At 50.2% G+C, this 9,207-nt stretch overlaps 2 pseudogenes; both read left to right on the top strand.

Annotated features, from left to right (window-relative positions):
- The first annotated feature begins 6,616 nt into the window (after positions 1–6,616).
- Positions 6,617–6,735, top strand: LOC112477603 (annotated as a pseudogene).
- A 437-nt stretch (positions 6,736–7,172) lies between these two features.
- LOC112477581 lies at positions 7,173–7,291 on the top strand (annotated as a pseudogene).
- Positions 7,292–9,207: the final 1,916 nt, after the last annotated feature.

Here is a 9,207-nt window from a genome sequence, read left to right as displayed (position 1 = left end):
GGTCAGAGGACACTGGTCTTTAGCACGGTTCACAGGACACTGTGAAATGTGGACAGACAGCTCTCGCTGCGAACCAACCTAACGAACGTTACTAGACGCCCCTAAACGTCCGACGGGCTGAAAACCAGATTCGGCCTGTGCTTACGTCAAAACCCAAGACCACGGCAAGGAAGACGCGGCCCCTCACTCCTGACACCAAACAGCGCTGAGGATTAGGGCCCGTGGCGGCTCCAGCGGTCCGTCTGGGGAGAGGGGTCCGTGCCAGGGCCACGCAAACCTGGCATTTAGGGACGATTCCTAGCGATCCTTCTGTCGACCGAGCACGTGGCTGTCATAAACTCTTTTCCATTCTTCTTAGAGGAGAGAGGGAAAATGGTATCGCACCTGGAAACAGGTGGGGAGGGAAAAGGGATAAGCGTTAGGACACGTGACAAAGGGACGTAGGACGCTTTGTAGAACGCTATAGGCGTCTGGGTAATGCCGACCTCAAATTCAGCTGCGTTGTCTCTCTCCTCTGCTTCACTGTCGCCCGTCCAGGCCAGTGTCCCTCTCTAACCATGCCCCAGACGGTGGCTTTCAGGGGGCGTGCCTGCTCTCTTTATCGGCACATGCGACCGTGAGATGACCCGGAGTCCATTCTGAGAGCAAACGCAGCGACAGAATCGCTTCCCCCCATCGCGGAATCTGCTGTGTCTCAGCCTTTCCGCCTCATCGGTCTGTACGCCATCGCGGGATGCGGAGTTGCACACCCTCCCCACGGGCCATAATTATTCCTGCATTTGCTGTGGAACCAAGTATTCGATTCCACGGAGATCTCTCTAGAATGCGCCATGCAGCACGTGAGAGAGCGATTAAGAGGCCTGGACCTGCAGTTCGGAGGGTAAACTCCCGGAGCCAGGAGAGCAGGGAGGAGTTCGGGCCCGGGGTGGACCCCGTGACCCAGGGTGAGCCCGGAGAAGCCTGGGGTCGCCAGCGGGGACGGGAGGCGGGCGAGAGGACCCGTTCCCGCAGGGGACCTTTACTTCGTCCAGGCCTCGGTGACTTGGCCGCGGTCCACCTGCGTCCCTCGGCCAGCCTTTTCAAATGTCCACCCCACCCCTCCCCGGAACACCCGGAGACACACTGCACATGTCGTGTCACGGGCCATCTGGGACCCCCCGGTGGCCCAGCCCAGTGGACACAAACGACCATCCTAGACCTCGTTTTGAGGATTTTAAATAGTTCATTTCTAATTCCATTGCTTTTGCAATGGAATTCGTGAAACGTCCTCCTCGGTTACTCACCCGTAAACAGAACGCTGGGCTTCCAGCACCCCCGACCCCCCTTCGAGGCCTGCGAGGCCACATCGAGCTGCAGAGGGGACCTACTCTCGGTGCAAAACAGTGTTTACAATTCACGGCCCACACGCACGCTGCCGGCTTTCCAACTTGCCCTCCACACTTTCAGCAGCCTCAATGATGGTGCTGAGCCTCCTCGGTCGGGCCTGATGCTACCGAAACCTCAACTGACTCGAGTCCGCCTTGCCAAAGAGCTAGGGGCCCTCAGGGGTGCTGGCTGGCGCCACGCCCACGGACAAGGACAGCCCACACGTCTAGCGGCGCCAAGTACAAGGCTGTGACGAAGTTCTCGCTGTTCGGTGAAAACATGAGAAACAGTCAGACAGTGTGGTGAGATTGTAACCATGAATAATTGATGAAATATGTGGGAGATTATGGCTTTCTTCTCATTTTTTTTTTTGTGGTAAAAAATGTCCATTCTTGGATGAAACGGTGTTGACTAGTTCGACTGTTTACTGTTTCTGTTTGATTTTAAAATATTCTTACTTGGCAGAGAGCAGGTTACTTTGTATAAATCAATTCAATTATTATTCGTATTTAAAACTTTTACCTTCCGAGAAAGTCAAAAGTCTTAAAATTACCAGTGTTTAGCTTTTTTTAAGACTTTTTATTATTTTATCTCATGACCATCGAATTGGTACGTTTGACTTTGAGGCTCCTCGAGGACGTTTTGTCAAGGTCTTACTCTGTGTGCTGTGGACACCAGCATTTGCGTTCCTCGGAATTGTTCACGTGCCTCGACGCAGCCACGTGTGCAGGAAGTCTGGTCCACCTGTTGTCTCGAGCTATACGATAACAATGAACAAAGAAGATGAAAACCTGAATTTTTTTATCATCTTAAAATTTGGAGATTATTTGCTTTCTGTTTTTTCATATTAAATTTGTTTTCTATCATGAAATTACATCAGTAGCTATTGGACTTTCTTTCACGTCTTTATAGAAAAAAATTTTTGTAAAAAAGCAAATTTGCTTCCCCCTTTATTTTTAATATTCGTGTTCCTGACATGCTAGACACAGTCCTGGGCAGAGAAAATGATACTTAAAACCCATATTTTGCTTTCTGAGCTGGTTTATACAGCCAACTGTTGGGGTGATTTGTTTTCCTTTATTTCTTCAGGAAAATAAGTATTTTTCTTTTATAAGCATGACTAAAATAATAAGCGAACCTAACCTCCAGATTTCAGTGGATAAATATCTTTTTGAAATAAATTTAAAAAGTAATATGAAATAAATTAGTTCTTCAGAAAAACATCCGAAATCCTAAATTCTTTTCCTATTTTCAAAGACGCGTACTTTACAGTCTGGTCAGGTATACCTTAGACGATGCCTATTTTGTCCAGGGTGAGATCAGGCCAGAAGCAAATCTGACAACTCTTTAAATACAGGTAGCGAGTTGCAGCTCAGTGGGAAAGAAAAGAAATGTTGATTCACGCGCCCCTCGAAGACTCAGAAGTACGCCAGGCTGTGTCCTTGCAGATTTGTCACTTGTTCCTGAAAGTGAATGCTATATTGGGTAGGGACCTCTCCGTGAACAGTGATTAATTAATGTCTGTAAATTACTTTGTAGATGAAAAGCGTTTCATAAGTTCAATAATTTTTATTATGATGATTTTTTTTTCCCCCGCAGAAGTATATTGACTTTTTGCAATGGCACTTTGAAAAAGCATGCATTAGTGATTAAGGCAGTGCCTCATGCCCGGAGGAAAGCAGTAATTAGACAATTTAAAAGGTAATAATTTTGAGGTACTGAAAATGTAGGAGAATTCGTAATTGAGCCTGTCGGAACTAAGTAAGTGTAATTCAAACTCCAGGCCGTCTATATCTATCCATTGCATAGGCGCAGATGGAGTTTCCGGCTTGTCAAGTAAACATCATAGCAACAGAATCTGTCCATTAAATGATGTCTACGCATAACAATGCTCACGCATTCCCTAGGGCTTCAGACAGTAACAACGGTAACAACGTGTGTGCAGGCAACTTTTATTACCGTAAATGCAGGAGTTATGAAATCTCCCAAACCGGCTTTGAGCAGATGAATTTCAGCCTATTTTTGTCGACAGCAAAGCATAATCGAATATTTTCCCGGCCTTCTAAATCAGATCATTTTCCTTACCTGTTCAAAAGTGGAAATGTGGTCATCCTAAATTTTCATTATGTTGAGACCTGCAAACTCACAGGGAGCTATTTTCATCACTTAAATTCTTGCAGGAGACCAACCCTCAAAATTTCCAGAGAGACTCTTACGTGCGGGGACGAGCTCCAGGTATCCTGAGCAACCAGTTCTCACCAAAGACAGTTGGAAGAACCGCCACCTACGCCTGTCGACAGGCGGGAGAGGAGCACGCACGGCGTCAGGAGGCAGCGGGGACCATTCCGAGGTCCAAACTGCAATGACTTTCCCTGCCGCCAGGTGAACGAGAGTCCACACACCTGACCGTGCACCAAAATGAAATGCGATCCTCACGTCCGGCTGCGCTGTGAAATCCACGTATTCAGCAAGGAGCGCGATGTTGGTTGGCAGATAGGACACAAAGTTATGACACCCTCTCCTACGGTGCCGCTGCTTCAGCCCATACGTAAGATTCAGTCGGCTTCGTTTCCACGAGCTCTGAGGCCCGATGCTTCCCTGAGATCTTAGAACAATTTCTTTGGCATTGAAGAGGTTGCAAGTTCTCAGGCCAAGGGCAAAGCCAGCCACAGGCAGATCGGATGTCATTCGCGTCTTTTTATGTGAAGATCGAGGTAGCTGCCGATGTTTGGAAGTCAGAAGATGCCGAGCGAACCCGGCGTTTGGTGGGCAGCCCCGCACCCGCGCCCCCACCTGGCGCGGACTAGCTCTCCCCCCCTCCACCCCCAGCCTCCGCGGTCCCCCCACTCGCCCGTCGGGCCCCCTAGGCGTCTGAGTTTTGACTCCCGCGCATGTGCTCTGAACAGCATTGTGTGGTGGAGCGACCACTGGACGGGCGGCCCCTCCCCGGTGGCCTTAAGCCAGACCCACTCCATCCCGAGCTCCAGCTTCTCCATCTGTAGAATGAGAACGAAGCATCTCGTCCACGTACACCGTGCGGTCACCTGGGGAACACGTAAAACGAAGGGTCCAGGAAGGGTCTAGAAACTGAGACGTTAAACCCTGTGAGGGGCGCTGGCTGGCTCTCCGAACTCAGTGCTTAAGGCGAAGAGTACTTAGTCCTGCAAGTACCTAGTCCTGCAGTTACTTAGTCCTGCAGTTAGAAGCCGACCATAGTTTTCAAAGTAGGTTGTGAGAATAGCTTCTTTCTGTTACCATTTTAATTATGTTAATTTCGAATTTTACCCTGTGTTTTTGAAAGCTTAGTAATACATGTCATTGTTTTTTTATAGCATGTTACCTTAGAATTATTTACATGAACACTTCATTTTAGCTCCCATGAAATAAGGTAAGAAAAATGAACATTTATATAAAATAAAAATTTTGTATGTTGAAAAGGAAAAAATATGTCATTTACCTTTTTAAAATATATCTTTCTGTTTACACTGAAGTTAGAAATGTTGCGACGACTCATTAAATAGATCTACATTTATAATTCACCAGACCGTTCAAGAAGCATTTATTGATTATTTACCGTGTTCTGTACATTATGCTTGGCTCTGCAAAAAAAATAGTAGAGGGAGAAACATGTGCCAAGGCAGGAGAATGTACTAAAGCAACCAAATCCCCCACCCCGCCGAAGGAGCAGTGACGAGTCGTGGGGGGCACTGAGAGGGAAGGAGGCAGGCGCTGTGACAGGGAATCATGCAGGGGCCGCCACCCGACCAGATACTCCTGGAAAACTGCCTCCCGCACTGAAACCTGAGACAGGTCCGCAAACACCTCGAGGAGGGACAGAGCTCAGTGCCTGCCCGTCACCCAGGGGGCTGGCAGGGACCGAGCTGGAGCCGGGGGAGGACAGTGGCCTGAGTTGGCAGAGCTGGCGGGAGCCGGCGTATCCGGGACTCCTCAGGCCGCGAGAAGCTGGGTTTTGCGTTCCGAATATTCTGCATGTTTTCAGATTCCTCTGACGACTGTGCGGTGGATGAGCTGCCAGGAGCCGTGCCTGGAACCACAGCTTCTAACAGTCGTCCCTGAGGCAGAGAACCGCGGCTGGGGCTGGGCTGGCAGCGGGCGGGGGACACCTGCGGCCTCGTCGCCGCCTGCCAGCTGGCTGGCTATGGAGCGCGAGGGGTGTCGGGTTTGTGTTCATTTCATCGGATGGAGAAGACGGAGGAAGCCGCGCGCCTGGGATCAGAAGGTGGGAGCCAATCGGGGCTTCGCTTTCGGACGTAGCATCTTAGAGACGCCTGCGCGAGGGCCGCTGGAGGGGACCCCCTCACCGAAATTAGGGTCCAGGGGGTCCGGGCTGCCCAGGGGTTCCCGCGCGCTCATTAGCAGGCGGCCGTGACCCTTGGCCTCCGAGGGGACAGCTGAGTGACCCGCCTCCCTCTCTGAGTCTGATTTTGTCCTGCGCAGCGCGGCGCTATGTCTAGCAAAGCCCGAGTGACCCCGCGGTGCTGGACCCCGCAGGCGCAGCGTCCGGCCGGCTGCAGCCAGAGGCCCGGCCCCGCGAGAGCTGCCCCGGCCGCCCGGACAGGGGTGTGCGATCGTCACCTCGACCTTGCCCCGCTCGGAAACCTTCCCTCGCCCCCGAAACGCTCAGAAGCAGCCGCGAACGAACCGAATTCAGCAGAAACGCCGCCCGCGCAGCACGTGGGGCGACCAGGACCTGCCCGCCGCTCCGCGCAGAAGGGCCCCGCGCTTCGGCCAGACCGCAGGAGGAGGGAGCAGCGCGGCCGCAGGGGACCTTCCCCTGTGACTCTCTTCCAAAAAAGTCCTCAAACTCTGATCAGTGAGTTCGGGCCGCCGAATGTCCGGCCGTCCCCGGCGCCTCCTTGCGTCCCCTCGGCCCTTGGCGCAGCCTCCTCCTTCTGCATGGAGCGCGTCCTGCCTCGCCTGCCTGGGGGCGGATCCTCGGCCACGCGGGAGTGCCCGGGGCCACGCGGGAGTGCCCACGTCCCCATGTCCCGCCCGCCTCCGCGGACAGCACGTGCAGCGTCTCCGTCCTCGGCCCCGCGCTGCGCTTCCCGGCCGTTGGCTTCCTCCCGGCTCAGGGCCAGGCTCTGGGGAACGCGCGAGGCGGACAAGGCAGGGAGCTAATGATCTTGGCTCTTGTTGGCTTGTTAACGGGACGAACGCATTTTGCCAGCAATACATTTTAGAACAAAAAGAATCAATACACGAATATGGAATTATAATGTTAAATATTGCCCACAGCCGTGCCACCCTGAACGCGCCTGATCCCGTCTGAACTCGGAAGCTCAACAGGGCCGGGCCTGGTGAGTCCCTGAATGGGAGACCGTCTAGGAAGACCGGGTGCTGTAGGGCTAAAAAATAAAAAAATAAGGGATTGTAAGCTGACAAGGCCCTTGCAGTCTGTGAGGTCAACCAAGGGTTGCCCCGCCTAAAAAAAATAATAATAATAATAAAGTTTGAAATTATTCCAAAATGAAGTTTAGAAATTTAAAACCTTGTAAGCAGTCCTGTCCCACTAGAACATGAGACATGTCCACTGTATTCACTATGACATAGGAGGTGCTCAGTATTCACCATGTTAACAAAAATTATGATGAGTGGCTTCTGATATTTCCAGTGCGATTCCAGACAGAACAATTAGTGTTAGAGGAGGTCCCATTGAGAGCAAAGTCCTTCCTATTAAGATAAAATATATGCACCTTTTACTTTGAGCTTAGTCTCTATAATTAGTTCAGCATGCTGGCCTCGGTTACATGGCTCTGTAAAACCTTCCAAAATGGAGCCAAAAGCTCTCTGGCCATGCCTCCCTGAACGCACCAGATCTCCTCTGATCTCGGAAGCTAAGCAGGTTCGGGCCTGGTTAGTACTTGGATGGGAGACCACCTAGGAAGACCAGGTGCTGTAGGCCTAAAAAATAAGGGATTGCAAGCTGACAAGGTCCTTGCAATCTGTGAGGTCAACGAAAACTAACAACAAAAAAAAAATACTAAAAAATAAAAAATAATTTGAAAATAATATTAAGTACTCTAGTTTGCCTAGATTCAGTCAGTTGAATTTTCCCCTAATGTTTATAAATAGAGTATCTTGAAAGAAGAAGAGAAAATAAGCCTATTATCAGTATGAGTCTTTTAGGAGTTCATTTCTGGGAAGCTGATGAACGAATGTTTTATGACATCATAAGTGACCGTACATGAATTATTTTCTGGCATTGGTATTTAAGACAACTCTGGGAGCTGTGTGACAATTAAAGGAGCTCGTCTTTTCCATAAATGTATATTTCAAGGCAAACAAAGTCCTAGTATTGTACTGCCGCCTCTTTTGTCCAGAAGACAGGTGAACGCCCAAGGTAAAATGACTTAGACATCTGCGTCGCCAAGATCAATGTCTAATTTATTCTCCTAAATGGATTCCTTGTCACCTTTTGTCCCGCCTGTGTGCAGGGCCGCGTTCGGCACCCCGAGAATAATCCGAGGGTTGATCGGGGATAATTCCAGCTGTTGGCAAACTATAATCTCCGGACAGAATGAAATAAGACACTGTCAAAGTATAGACTGTCACCAGCTTGTGAATAAGTTATATTGTCTTAGGAAACCTGTCATTTGGTTGATGAAACATAACACTCGCTTTTTCATAGAAATATGGCTGAAGACGGTCCCACCACTTCGTGGGGGGTCGACACCACGGCGTCTGGTGTTGCTTGAGTCTCCGAGAAAACTGTCAGGAGGGCGCCGTAGCTGGTGGGGCCACGTCCTCCTCCGCCCACACGTTCAGCTTCCCGGTGGGGATGGGGACACATGACCAGGAGGCACGGTGTCTCTCACGGTGCGGGACACGGGAGGAGAGAAGGAGAAACGCCAGGCCCCGCTTTCCGGAAGCGACGCAGCAAAGCGGCCTCCGGGGGTGAGGGCCTCCTTGCCAAAGAAACACTTTCACCCACGGGGCCTTTTCCCACTCCCCTCGGGGATCCCCCGCCTTATCTCTTTCTGCTCCTCACCGGCCCTGTTACTAACCTCCTGAAACTCATCCGTTACCACGGTAGCCTTGGCTTTTGGTGTTGCAGCCCAACAGCCCTTCACGGCCTTCAGCCGGGAGCCGGGTGGCATCTCGCCGCAGGGCCTTTGCACGTGCCGCGGTCGCGTCCAGAACCAATCCTGCCTCACTCATCTGCCTCTGCACCTTTCACCTCGTCAATTTTTATCCGCTCTGATTGGGAGAAGCCCCTCTCACACACACGCCTCCACTGTACCAACGTCACTCTGTCCTAAGACCAGTCACAGCTACAGTTTTTTCACTTATTTGTGTTATTTTTCAATTAATTCCCGTGATTTTCAATAAACCCTAAGCTCTATGAGGCTGGGGCTATTTTTTTTGTTGCTGATCATTTTGACCTCAGGATGTACCCAGCACAGCGCCTGGCACATGGGACGCTCTCGATAAATGCGACTCATTTAGAAACAAATGAGTAACCAGTAATAAATTTGAATACCTAATAAAATAAACACAGATCATTTAATGACGCGGATTGAATTAATGAGTTAATGACCATTGCTTGGATCTTTTACAAAGCATTTTTCTCTTCAGAGAAGTCGCCTTGAAGCTTTCGCTGTGCTACTTATTCCTGGAAACCAGTAGACACTTCTCCCATCCCTTTCATGGAACAGAGGATAATACGAAATCAGACGAGTTTCTTTAAATTCTACTCGTAATGCCTCTTTCATGTCACATCTGTCTACACTTCTTTTTTTACTAACCTAGTGGAATAAAGCGGACGACATCTGACACACGTAACTCACCCGTCTCATTACCCAGAAGTCCTTCCTGCTG

The sequence above is a fragment of the Pteropus alecto genome, unplaced genomic scaffold (assembly GCF_000325575.1).
Source record: "Pteropus alecto unplaced genomic scaffold, ASM32557v1 scaffold53, whole genome shotgun sequence".
NCBI lineage: Eukaryota > Metazoa > Chordata > Mammalia > Chiroptera > Pteropodidae > Pteropus > Pteropus alecto.
The sequence above is the reverse complement of the archived record's forward strand: the minus strand, read 5'-3'. Positions and strand labels throughout refer to the sequence as shown.